Source organism: Varroa destructor, unplaced genomic scaffold (assembly GCF_002443255.2).
Source record: "Varroa destructor unplaced genomic scaffold, Vdes_3.0 BEIS01000003.1, whole genome shotgun sequence".
Taxonomy (NCBI): Eukaryota; Metazoa; Arthropoda; class Arachnida; order Mesostigmata; family Varroidae; genus Varroa; species Varroa destructor.
The window spans coordinates 46,747,678-46,760,390 of NW_019211456.1; the positions used below are offsets into that span (position 1 = coordinate 46,747,678).

General features: G+C 40.3%; 1 long non-coding RNA gene across 3 annotated transcripts; it reads right to left on the reverse strand.

Moving 5' to 3' along the window:
• Positions 1-48: 48 nt before the first annotated feature.
• Positions 49-11,928, reverse strand: LOC111248179 (uncharacterized). Of its 3 annotated transcripts, none has more exons than XR_015324012.1 (6): positions 11,799-11,928; positions 10,886-11,537; positions 10,263-10,398; positions 6,918-9,490; positions 6,036-6,494; positions 49-5,433 (listed from the first exon to the last, which is right to left on the reverse strand). It is a non-coding gene; the product is annotated as an uncharacterized LOC111248179 (long non-coding RNA). The 3 variants fall into 3 exon arrangements; XR_015324013.1 differs by having other exon boundaries at positions 6,075-6,494; positions 6,914-9,490; XR_002672441.2 differs by lacking the exon at positions 11,799-11,928 and having other exon boundaries at positions 6,914-9,490; positions 10,886-11,015.
• Between the last annotated feature and the right edge of the window lie 785 nt (positions 11,929-12,713).

Here is a 12,713-nt window from a genome sequence, read left to right on the forward strand (position 1 = left end):
AGGATAACTCCGCCTAAACGAAAGGTGGAAAATTAAGCTTGAGTGAATCAATACGCTGCAAATGGCTCGCACTTCCTGATAGAAAAGATATATCATAAGAGGCCAGCACACTATATTTAAGTAATGAAACTGAATAAAACTCTAAGTAACATTAGAATGACCTATCTGCTTGCAAAGGATAGTAGTTCGGTGCCGGTATCGTAGTCACTGACCTAACCAAAATGCAAGGTATTTTTCTGTAAAATCCTTCATCTCTACGCGGTTCCCTCAGGCTTTTAAACTTTGCAGCCAGCTGGCCATAGGACAGATTATCAAAGGATCATTTTGATTACTATTTGTCAGTTTTTTGGTGTGAATCATAATTTCTTTGTCAAGTTAACATTTGTGGACAACTTGCATGCCAAATGGTATGTATGACATCCTGTATCATATCCTTCGAATAGGATTATAAAAAAATCTAACTGGTAAAAGTAATACTTGTGTTCGCACTAGGCGACCGAACTTCTATCGTTGCAGCAATAAAATTACTAGATAAAAACAAAACAGTGTGATTTTTTCAAGTTAATTATATCGTTAATATTGTTGTTATTATCATTATATATTGTATTAGGTGTATCGTGAGTCGAACGTACTGGTATGCAGCATCAGCTTCATAAACTACTTTTTCGTTGTCTGAGTTAGGGTGATTTAAGACGCCGTTAATGATGTCGGGTCAAATTTATAAAATTGGCAAACTATCACTTCTCAACTAATCATTGAAAGTTCAAGTTCAATGTCAAGTTTTCCACAAAGATCCTATATGTCTAGTATCTTATTGTATAATAACTGTTTCAAAAGAATGAAACTAACTGCACCACAAGGCCTAAAGGCGTAAGTCTCAAGAGTTCAGAATGATACGCGTTCATCTGAACTCTTTTAATAGCCGCGTCGCGTTTAGTCTGCGAATTCACACAAGGCGGGTTTGGGTAAACATCTATCGCACGAGTCATTCCTGAATCTGTCATTTGAACACTAAATACACACAGAATAAAGAAACACAGCCCTTGGCCATTTTGTGGATTATATGAGCAAGCCATAGAGACCTCAAGCGTGGTATTTCGAGCGGTAAGAGTGATAAAAGGTGTAAAATATGTATTTGGCACTAACGCGGTGACAGCAACCCTCCAATCACACGGTCCCTAACGCGTTTATCATCGCTGGCAGTTGGTGCAGCAGTCATAGCGGATAGATCTTTAAAACTACAAGGGCAATCTTTATTGTTAGAACATACGATCGATGACGATCGATGACTGAACTTCGTAAATCGTTCCAGCATAATGTGCACACATTACTTACACATCGTACATATAAGTCGATGCTTATAATAACTGATCCCGTTGTACGTGATAATCTCTTACAGCTCTGCTTAATTTCGAAGGGGGACATTGCGAAAGGTTGCCTTCTTCACTCGAATAACCTAGTTCGATATAGAAAAGTTATTCGATGAAATCCATTGGCTGAAACTCGTCTGCTAAAATCATGTAAAGGGAAAATACAGCTATCGAATAGATCCAGTCTGTCGATGACATTGCTTGCCTTCAACAGCTCACTTCATTAGTCCGGAAAAACGACAGGCCTAACACGGCATCGCCGTTCACTCATGAACGAAACCCTTTCTCTCAGCAGGCTTTGTCTTGGTCGTCATTGTAGCTTTGAGAAGTAAAGAAATTGCAGTCCAAGCACCTTGTTTAGTAAACATATTCCCAGCCTAGGGGGAACGAACGGAATAGGGTCTGTTGTGTATCGTATCGTATCTTGAGAAGAGCTATTCGGTTGAACCTGTTGTCGACTAGGTTCGAGAGCTTTGGTGGTTTTCCTTAGCCAGTAAGCTTACGCGATAATGCCCAATGTGTGGCAGCCCAACGAAGGACGCGTCCTACAGAATGTCCTTCTAAATTATCATCGTTGAACATAAAAGGCAATGGAAAACTTGCGTAAATCTTTGATAAGTTAATCGTTAAATGAGATAGGTTAATCGTCTGAATTCGTTCGACACTCGGAGCACATTGGAACACAGTGCCAATTCGTCGTTTACTTGCATTTAGAGAAATTTGTTGTAGAACGATGTGCGGCTCGAAAATGAGTCAGTCAACTTATAAGTTGCCTAAATGTTACAAGTTTATCGTCGTGAATTACTAATTTTATCGGAGGGTCATTCTTTCCAGTTCTTGAAGCTTGTCCGTGGAATATTCCAAAGCTGTAGATAACGCGTGTTCATCATATAGTAAAAGCGGATTTATTGTTATGTAATGCGTTAAGTATGATTATTATTGCGTAGTTACTCACATGTACCTTGTTAGGCCACAGAAGTATATCACGTAGCTTGCCTACTTTTGTGACAGAGAGCCTAGATATCTGTCCCGCTTTTGAGATGTACTGTCTGTTTTTTTGTATGCTTAAATCTTTGTTGGCGTAGCTTGATATAAACATTGTGCGACACAGACGCGATTCTACGGCATCAGATAGGTTACAAATGTTTTAAATTGATGCTTTGCCTTTGTCAATATTGCTCTAATCTGCCACTTTTTTAAGGAAAATACTTCTAAATCCTTTTTACAGCTTCGATGTTCTCGCTAAGGAAGAGTCTCCATAGGGCACAACAGATATGTTCGAGGACAACTAACCCAAAAATATGGGTCGTATTTAGTCTTATTGTGACGACTGTATTCGCGAGTGGAAACTGTGAAAAGCAGTCTACAACACGAATGCTGATTGAATGAGTTATGAAATCGTCTGTAACTTGAAGTTAAACTCTGTCATCATTTCGATAGCAATTTCTTGATCGATATGGTAATTAATAGAAGCGTATTATCGAATCGACGTTCTTGTGTTTTGTCTGCAGTACAGAGCGATGCAGATTTAGCCGCAGATATCAACTTATCACTCCGTTGCCACCATTTTGAAATGTTATTAATGATTTCCGTTATTAACAGAGGTTGCATAGAGTCTGTAGTCGACGGGATTTGAAGTAGTGACCTATTTAAAAATACGATAAGCTACTGCTCGCTCTATAGGGGCCCACCTCTGTAGGGGATTCTATAGTGGTAAAGGTTGAGGTGGTATCTCGTGGTATTAGCTTAAATTGTGTCAAATAGTCATTTGAGAGATGTTTAGCGCGGTGGGTCAACCCAGGACGCCGAGTAGATAGTCTTCAACTAATAGCACTGCCTACGATAGCTTTTAAGCTTGCATTTGTTGAACAGCTATCATCGACATGTGATACTAGGCCATTGTTATCCAGGTTGCGTTTCCCACCTGACTGTACACTGTAGACTGCGTCACAACTTCGGCTGTTTGAGACCTGAAACCTAACCTAGAAAAACTGCCACCTCCTTGTATAACAAAAGCACAATGCAAGCCAATGTAGAACAGCCGCTAATGTTTTTTGAAGGTACTTTCTGTCTTCAGCGAAACAGTTCGATACGCACAGGTGTGTCATCATCGGTGATAGATTGAACGTCTGTAATCTATTAAGAGCATCAGATTATATGGATCATGAGCGCGTATGTTATACGTCGCACCTTCGGTCTAAGCTAAGCTACCCTATCAAGTATAGACCCTATTAATGCAGATGTTTACACACGCAGGCCTTAGCAGTGCCATACGTTTGCTAAATTATTAGCCATGCTTTCATAGTGCCCCCCCCGATAAACTCACTCTGTCATTAACTTCACAAAAGCCATATTGACCCGACGTCGCATAACAGAAATTTTTCAGGCCTTCAAGAAGAGAGAATCTGACGTTCTGAGTAAGACCCGGCTTGCTATTCAGTTTCAGATCTGATCTGGTGTCTTTATGAGAAGGCCGGAAAGATAAAACTGACGTTTTTTTGTTGTCGTAATTTTTAGTTTTTACAATGCTTCAATTAATATGAAAAATTTTGCAAAAAGTTACGACGCGAGCAGGAACGTTGCATGTAATTATCGAACGAAGTACACCGTACTTGCGCCTAACTTTTCGTTTTGATTGAATGCAGTGGTTTTCGTCGATGAGAACCTATCTCTCATACGATAAATTTTCGGAGATATGTAAGAAAAAGGAGTTGAAAACCATCATTAAAATGCCTTGCTAAAGCCTTATATCTACCGTATAACAATCGACTGCCCTGGTGATGAGGTATATCGTGGGAAAAATTACAGCCATCAGGCTGACAATTAGACTTTCCCAATTCATTTGTACAGGTGCACCCCGTAGCTAAAAATGTTCACCAAAGTTATTATTAGACATTGTGATTATCATGTATTTCTTAATGGCAGTATTGACGCATGGCACAAAGAATGAGGTGATACTATAAAATGAAATGTCCGGATTGACTTACTTGTGGCAAGCGCAAGTCTATGAGTATCCATATCCAGGCGAGGTAAAGAAAAAAAAATCACTGACATTCTTCACTCGCATCAATCGTCTTCAGAAAGTTATATATGCAAAGGACCTAAGGTTTCTTACTACGAGAATGCTTCTATTCTTTCGTCTGATAATTATCTTGAACAGTTTTCATTCAGATCTTACGTATGGTCAGTCCTATACCATACCCTAGTCTGTACCGAAGCTAGGCAATTATCAGTGCCTATAGTTCGACTGAACTCTGGATTGGTTATACCGTACCCCAGTGGATATCATCATTATCTGAAGACCGGTAGTGATCGTGATATATTTACAGTAACATTTAGACATATGTTTACCTGTCAGTACTGCACCTGTCTGTTCATCAACGCTGCTAAACACACGTAACGCAACATACCCCTACCAACTCTCTATCCACGCGATGTTATCGAAATATAGTTGTGACGCATTTTGTGGTGATGCCCTTTAGTATATACTATACTTGGCTACTACATAAAAATAGCTTAAATACGCGCTTTCTCTCCTTCTTTTTAGTCATCTTAGAAATCGTGTTCCTACTGGTAGGTGTAATCATTTCCGGTCTTGTCAATCTGGTTTGTCGTCTGCCCTCGGTCATGATATATCACTTCCGGCCAACAGCTCTGCTGCATTTCTTGGCCGGCCCAGGGAGTCGTCTCTAGCCAATTATTGCTACGTTATGTGATGCGAAGAAAGGTACAAGGGGCAGCGCAATGGAATAAGGACAACCGATCACCAGTCGTCATTTGGTGAACTAGTCCACGCGATGGCAGCCACCATTTTTCGAGTTCGGGAAAAGTGTAGTAGGGAAATGTCACTATCTCTATTTCTTGCTCCCTTTGAGCGTTCGCAGTCCGTCAATATGACATCGATGACATTTCTGCAAGCCCGAGCCAATGACTCGCGCGCTCACCGAGCCACCGCAGTTGCCTGTCGCGCCCAGGCTGTTGAGTAGATGCACCACTAAACAATGGATACGCTTTTTGTCCTTGAAAATATCGCTTAGCTTCTGACAAGTACGGGAAGCCAAAGCTAAAAAAGGAGACAAAAACGGAACAGAGATGAGGAAATATTCCCACACGCGTAGATGCCATAGTATTTGCAGAAAGAATGACAGGCTCAGGAACCCAGATAGATCTGAAAAGATCCCGCGTAGTAAACAGACGATCTACAATCATTGTATTGTGTGTATAAACTCGTACATCTAGATATGTATATAGTGCCTACGTTTATAACGTATGTATAGTGCTATGTATCTAAATACTGGCGGAGTTTGTGTAGGATATACGACGATCTTCTTGATCTACATTTCTATTTTGCTGTCACTACATAAATTGAGCTTAGCTAGAAATAAAGAAACCAAAAACTGCTCATTTCGTTTTCGTCATAAAAGTGCAGGGACTCAACGCTAACGACACAAATAACACGACAACTCCGGGATCTAACATAAATTGTTACTAAGATGCGCCACAGCTTTGGCCGTATTTCATAGTCTGGCAGGCTTTTGTTCTCTGCGAGGTCTTCGTCTTCTGCCGGTGGGGGGGGGGCGATCGCAATTCATTTGACAGTCGCCTTTCCACCGCGTCTCTGTAAAACAGGAGTTTATAAACATGCACCATGTATGTATGTAATACCTGTCTCCCGGAAAGTGAGCGACAACATTGTTTGTGTACCAGATCTACACGCTGCATAGTTAGCCACAGTCGTTGTAACTTTTCCGTATCACTTTGCAGGTGCTGGTCATGGCGGCGACAGTGGTAGCGGCAGCTCGAGTGCCAGTAACAGAATGAGAAAAAAAGATGTACTGAGTAATAAAGGTTATACAACTTCGGTCAGTCTGAGTGTGAAGGTCTAAAGACTATAGTTCGGTAGGTTCGTGTGTTATGAGAGCCTTTCACGAAGCGAAGTCGAGCATTAGGACGTTTACGAGGGTGTTACCTGCTTCCCTTGTAGCGCATACACGAAGGTGAAATTAGCTGAAACTAGACAATGACATGGTGGAAAGCAGAAGCCCGCAATCTCGTTTGCTCCAGGGCAGTATACCATACACCTCGGAAAGAACCGCTATCGCTAGACAGGGCTCGAGCCAATAGCTATTAGAATAAAAAGAGTTTGTTTTAGGTACGCAGACCGAACGAATCGCATTAAAGGCTTCTGCAATATCAGCGATTGATTAGCCATTCTGTTGACAGGAGCGCTATAGCTGTGAAAAATGATATGATTCTGTACCAACAGAATCCTATGATTTTTGCAAGCAAACATTTTTTCCCTTTCATCGATTATAGCGTGAAATAGTGAATACAAATTTCGAAAAATTTCGAAGCATACCACAGAATTGACAACTGATGGCACTTAACATTTCTGCCACCAAACTGAGATAGATCAGTACGATTACTCTGGCTATAAGATGTCGAATGTATAAACTAGCTCTCCATCAACAACAAACTCCATCCAATAACAAAATCCATCAAACTTTACATATTTATATCGTTAGAGGAACGTTTGCACTCACTTACTGATCAATACGTTATCACATAGGATATAAATCTCATGCGCTTCCGCTTTGATGAAATCGACAAGACTACCCCAAAATCGTCTGCTAATTTTTAGTGGCGGGTACTTTATTGGTGGTTTTACGGTTTAGCACCACACAGCTGGTCAAATTTCCACATTGTAATATTCGTCGTTTATTCGAATAGAGATATCCTACTATGCGTGGACAAGAAGATTAAACGCGTTACAAATAATATTTATCTGTTAATTTGCAGTCCTGTCGTCCAGCAGCGGACGTCGATTTTTCTGTCTACCTCAAATAGGTGTTCTTCTAAAAACCAAGGTTTTTTTTCTGATAGGCGCAAAAATATACAAAATGCCTTATTGGCTCAGTATGCTAATTAAGGGAGACGGCTACTTGGCGTTCTATGACGATAGTAGAGAGTACGAGGATAGCATCACTACCGCTACCGCGAGTATTAAGCGCTTAGTACGAGTGGTAGTACGTCTTTTTACGATCTAAGTTTTCCGTTGCAAACAAAAACGCATCGACAGCGGACTTAACAAATATATTATAAACACACATGCTAGCATTAGCGAATGTTCTTGCATGAATACACAGTACTATATCAGCAAATCGAAAACCCCTCAATGAAACGAAGTCATCGGTGCATTAGTGATTGATAACTTCGAAGAAACGTGTGTTTCCTGTAGTACATACTGTACGTGTATGGCGCTACCTGTCTTCAACGAAGAACGCGGACGTACTTAAGCTGTGCTTGGGTGAACGGTGCGGGCAACGGCGTTTGAATGTGTGGGAGTATTTCCAGATGTCCTTTCTGTTTGGTGCGTCAACGTTGCTGTTGCTCAGACTTATGATAACAACAAAATACACCGAGTAATAGTGCATGGTCCGCCTTCAAATGACTCACTGTGAAGTGAAGGCCGGAAAAAAAGGGGCCGCACCACCGTGCGGTGATTGCCGCTGTAGATTCAATAGCAGTATCTCTTCGTCACTAACTACCTAACGTAACTTGCGTCGTTTATTAATAAACTATTTGTATAGTGTTAACTATAGGCGCTATAGAGAGACGCACGTATACATGTTATTCCATCATGTCAGGCTTAACTAGTTACTCTACCTGTACACTGTACAGTATACAGATAGAGTAACTAGTTTGTTGTAGTTTGATAGAGTATACTGTATAGGATACAGTATACTCTATCAAATGAAATATTACTGGCCAATTCTGCAAGGGTGTATCCTGCCAAGTTACATTCGCTGCCATGTCAGTTACGGTCATGGAAGCAAACAGACATTTACTGATACTGCGCTGAATCGTTCGTTCATTTATATTTCTCCATACAATAAAAGTTAAAACTTCTCACTATCATCCAAAATGTCGTGTGTATTTTGTACATGCACAGGCTACGTTCGGCTTGATTGAATTAAGCGAGCCCCTCACCGACTATCCTTCAATTAGATCTATTAGGAAGTTGCGTGAATAATTCTAATACGAGCTATTTCGTTAACAGAATACTCAGCTAAATGGATGAAAAGCCATGGCTTTTTCCTACATATATAATACGGGTTGAATTTTGACAACGCAAAACCGATGTATCAGTGCCAGTCCGCTAAACAACTTGTTTTTCCTTACTCGTCTCAAAGCTCGTCGCTAAACTAGGAGGATGCGCATTGTTTATAGCGGATTACATTTACTGCTACGAATATATAGTTACCTAAATCAAGGCCACATAGATATGAGGCAATTAATTCTTGCATTTCTAAGCTTACACTGATGTCCAAACGATGCTAAAAGTCGCTATGGTCCCTTCTGCAAAATTAGAGTCCAGATACTTTCAGCGGTTTGTACGACTATTATACTCACGGCTATTAACGCTCACAACTTGCGATTTGTTTAAAAAACTTCGTTGATACAAACAGGCCATAGAAATTTTAAATCAACTCATGGGCTTCAAAATTCACTACACAAAATCTGACAGAAACTGTGACAGAGACATCTGAGAGTTCATAATAATAAATCTCGGTAGATAAAATTATACTAGATGATCGCTTTCTAGGGGCACCCAAATAACGGTGATGGTGCATTTAGTAAGCCTGTTAAGTAACGTTCACTGCTGTGCGAATACGAACAATTCGCTAACATAAATTATATTGATGTTTATAGGGTTTTCTCTTAAGTCGTGATGCTATTTTAACTTTATTATAATTATATACATATATTATGATACGTTTTCAACGAGGAAGAGTTCCTTCTTAACTATCCGGAGCCGTGAAAAAGTTGGTCAAAGAAAAGGTTACGAAACGACGAGGTGCGCTGACTGCACAGAGCAGCGAAAGTAATAATAAATATAACGCTTAATGCAATCCTGACTGGTCCACAAGGTTGCCTGTTGATATCCTGTACTTGGCAAGAAAAACTTAGACCATATGTGTTATGCCTTTACTCGGTGTTTCCTGCACACTTGCTTTTCTGTGCATCGGGCAAGTTCGTTTTGTGGGCGGATGTTTGCGTTCGTAAACTGTATCGTCGAGGCAGCATCGTAGTGTAAGGATTTCTAGTTCTTGTTAGTCCTGCGCAAGTAGATAGGCAGCAAATAGAAAAGACAACTCATTGTTAAAAGAGAAGAACAAAGTTAACGCGGACAAACACATCGCCGAATCTTTTACGTTTATCACCCAAATGATAAACAGACCCCTTTTGCTGACCCCTAATCAGAGCCGTTCTTAGAATAAAAAAGCTTTACATACAATTGAAATGGATTACATCAGTTACAAGTGCTCTATAGTAGCACTAAACTTGCAGGACCAAACTCTCAGGCTCCGTCTGTTTTTCAGCGGCGGAAAATTGAGCTTGGTCTAAAATGCCTTTCAGGCGCATTGGTCTGCTAGCACAGAAATGTTAGTGTTTTGTAGCTCTGATTAAAGCAAAATAGTACAGAAAAATATTAAATAAGTCTTTAACATGTGATTGAGTTCGTTGAAAGAAATAGTCTTATTAATAAGACGCCGGAACGTTGAAGCGTCATTGTACCCCGAAACGCAAAAGCATCGGTCAAGGTAAATGGCATAAGCTATAGAGATATGCGTGAGTGAACAGCGCTACGTGGATTGAGCTCTTGCACGTTTCGAAAAAAGCGGCTCGCTTTTTCCACATTCAGGATAAAATAGTTAAACGTTAAATACTGGAATAATAAATAAATACTGAATTTTGAATAAATCACACTCGGGTTTTTTAGTTTTGCAATACAATTGTATAGAAATCTTCTATTATGGTTGAAGAATAGCGTGATACTGAATTTAACCTCAACTTCAGAGAGATAGAATACACTTTTCTTCTACTTACCCAATGAGACCACTGAAAGTGCCTCAAACAAATTGACGATGACGCGCGGTTGACGCTATAAATACAATAGTGACATATATCACCTATTTGCACTAGCTAAAGGTCATCGCATTGACGCACGTTCTAATCGTCAGATCTGAGAAGAAGCCAAAAGATTCATAGAGAAGATTCTCGATGTATCCTTGCAACACGAGACTAGACGTGACTAAACGTAAGATCTAATAGTCTATTGATAGATTGACATGATCAGGACAATCAAGCAATAGGCTCACAAAAAAAATAAATCAACCTTATACACACTTAATTTTTACTGTAGTCAATCAGAGTTTCTTAAACTAGATTCGTTTGGCAATTTAACAGTAGTAGAAGTTGCATGATTAATAGTGTTTTATTTTTATCTATAAACATGTCCCGGTTATTATCCGAGCACCATTTGTATCTGATCATCATTTGAATCAATATTGATATCTGAAGCAGCATTAAGAGCATTGAATGTCCGTTACAATTCTTAAGGCACTGTATTAAAATAATGACAGCAGCTACTTAGACCGTGCCATCCTTTACATGGCTAACCCTCGTATACCTAGTCCGAGTGAAACAGCATGTGTGTCAAAACCATTTACTTAGAATAGATGTGCAGTAAGATTCCGTGGATAAATCCTGCGAAAAAGCATTGCTTTTAACCAAATACTCAACGGCGCTAGTAGTGGCGGCGGCGGCGGCGGGTTCCAAACAATAGACGGAATTTCGAGTCCTCTTTAACCTGGGCACCTATTCGATAACGAGCACTTTTGCTTTTTGAAATATCAAAATAGAAAAAAGGTCAGGGAGAGAACAGTACATTGAACAATGCTCCGTAGATTAGAAGGACGTCGAGGTGGCCGAAGGTAACGTCGCCCGTCAGGATACAGACAGCGGAAGCCCCTCACGGAGACAGTGGATGCATACGGGATGCCGTAAGAGAACTAACGTGAAGATCGCAGTGAAACCTTGGCAATATTCGAGTATGCAAATTTTGTTGCAAAATAGCCGCTAACAATCACGGAAGGTAGTGTCTATTATAATTGGATCGTCTGTATTTGTAGGTAACGACGAAACCCATTCGTTTGGTAAGGAGGCGATAGAACAGCAGTCGAATGCTTGACTCTTGCATGGTCGCAGTACAGAGCGCTTCGGAAAGAAAGTCATTCAGACTTTCTTTCTCTCACTTCTAGCCTCAGATGGAAGCGACAGCCGTATAGATTCACGACTGTTCTGCTTTTGAATTGTATATTTCTAAAACGAATGAAATTCGCTCGATTAATTAATGCTAATCATTGCTATATCGTTAAATATAGTTTTTCACTATTTTTTACTAACAAATACAAAAACCCTATTGTAGGAAGAAAACAATAAATTTTCTAAAATATCTCATTATTCTACAAGGGTTACTGCCATCGTGCCCTTTTTTATCATTATGCGGCATTAAACTGATTGTCGGAACGCCTGAAATATTGTGAAAATATTTTGATAATCGTGATGCTCCCTTCTACTAACCTGTGCGCAGTTTGACCTGAAGTACACTATAGATTTAACAATAATTTGTGTCCGTAACCGTAACGCACAACTTTCTCCATCACGCTATTAAAATCTCATAGCATGTAGTTTCCAACGGTCGTTTAGGTACACCATGGTGAGCTGCTGATTACCGGGCTAACAAAAACTTCGGCCTAATGTTTATCCGGTTAAGAAGCGCTGCGATGACCAAATGAGGAATAATGGACCGTGGCTAAATACACTTAACGAAAAGAACCGCTGAGCTCCAATCGAAGCCCTGCCATGACATGAAGAGACGAGGTAAACGCTTCCGTAAAGCACTGACTACAGCCTATATTGCATACATCGTTATTGTAGATCAAAGATTATCCATTTGTGCCTACATTCAGGTCGTTGTTTACCCAAAACAAATCACATTGACAGCATTAGCAATAATTTGTTGCAGCTTGGCCTGCGTAGTTTATGTTAACCGAACAACTACGTTACCATCGCCACTAGACGAAATAAGGACATAACGAATAGTAATATTAATCGATTCACCCATTTCCTAACATAAAGCAAATAGTCCCAGGAAATTGCACGGGTCGAATGATGAGTAGGGCATCCAGAACCCATTCACAACGTAAAGTATCATACTGCTGTCGCCCGGCAAAACAAGGCCAAGCGATGGCGTCATTTTTTCCAAGTTACTTAGCTTTTCAATACATTTTCGTAACTAACTCACGACAGCGAGGGTTACTTCATACTCTGAAATCAGAGTTTACGTAAATTTCTTGTGTAAGCAGTGCGAAACTGTGCTGGTGCTGCATAATAGGAGCAGTGTACGGGCGTGGTCACCTCAAATCTCTACAAAAATGCCGATGCATCTACTGGCAAGCCAGCGGTGGACCAGAGTAATCTATGGACTGCAAGTAG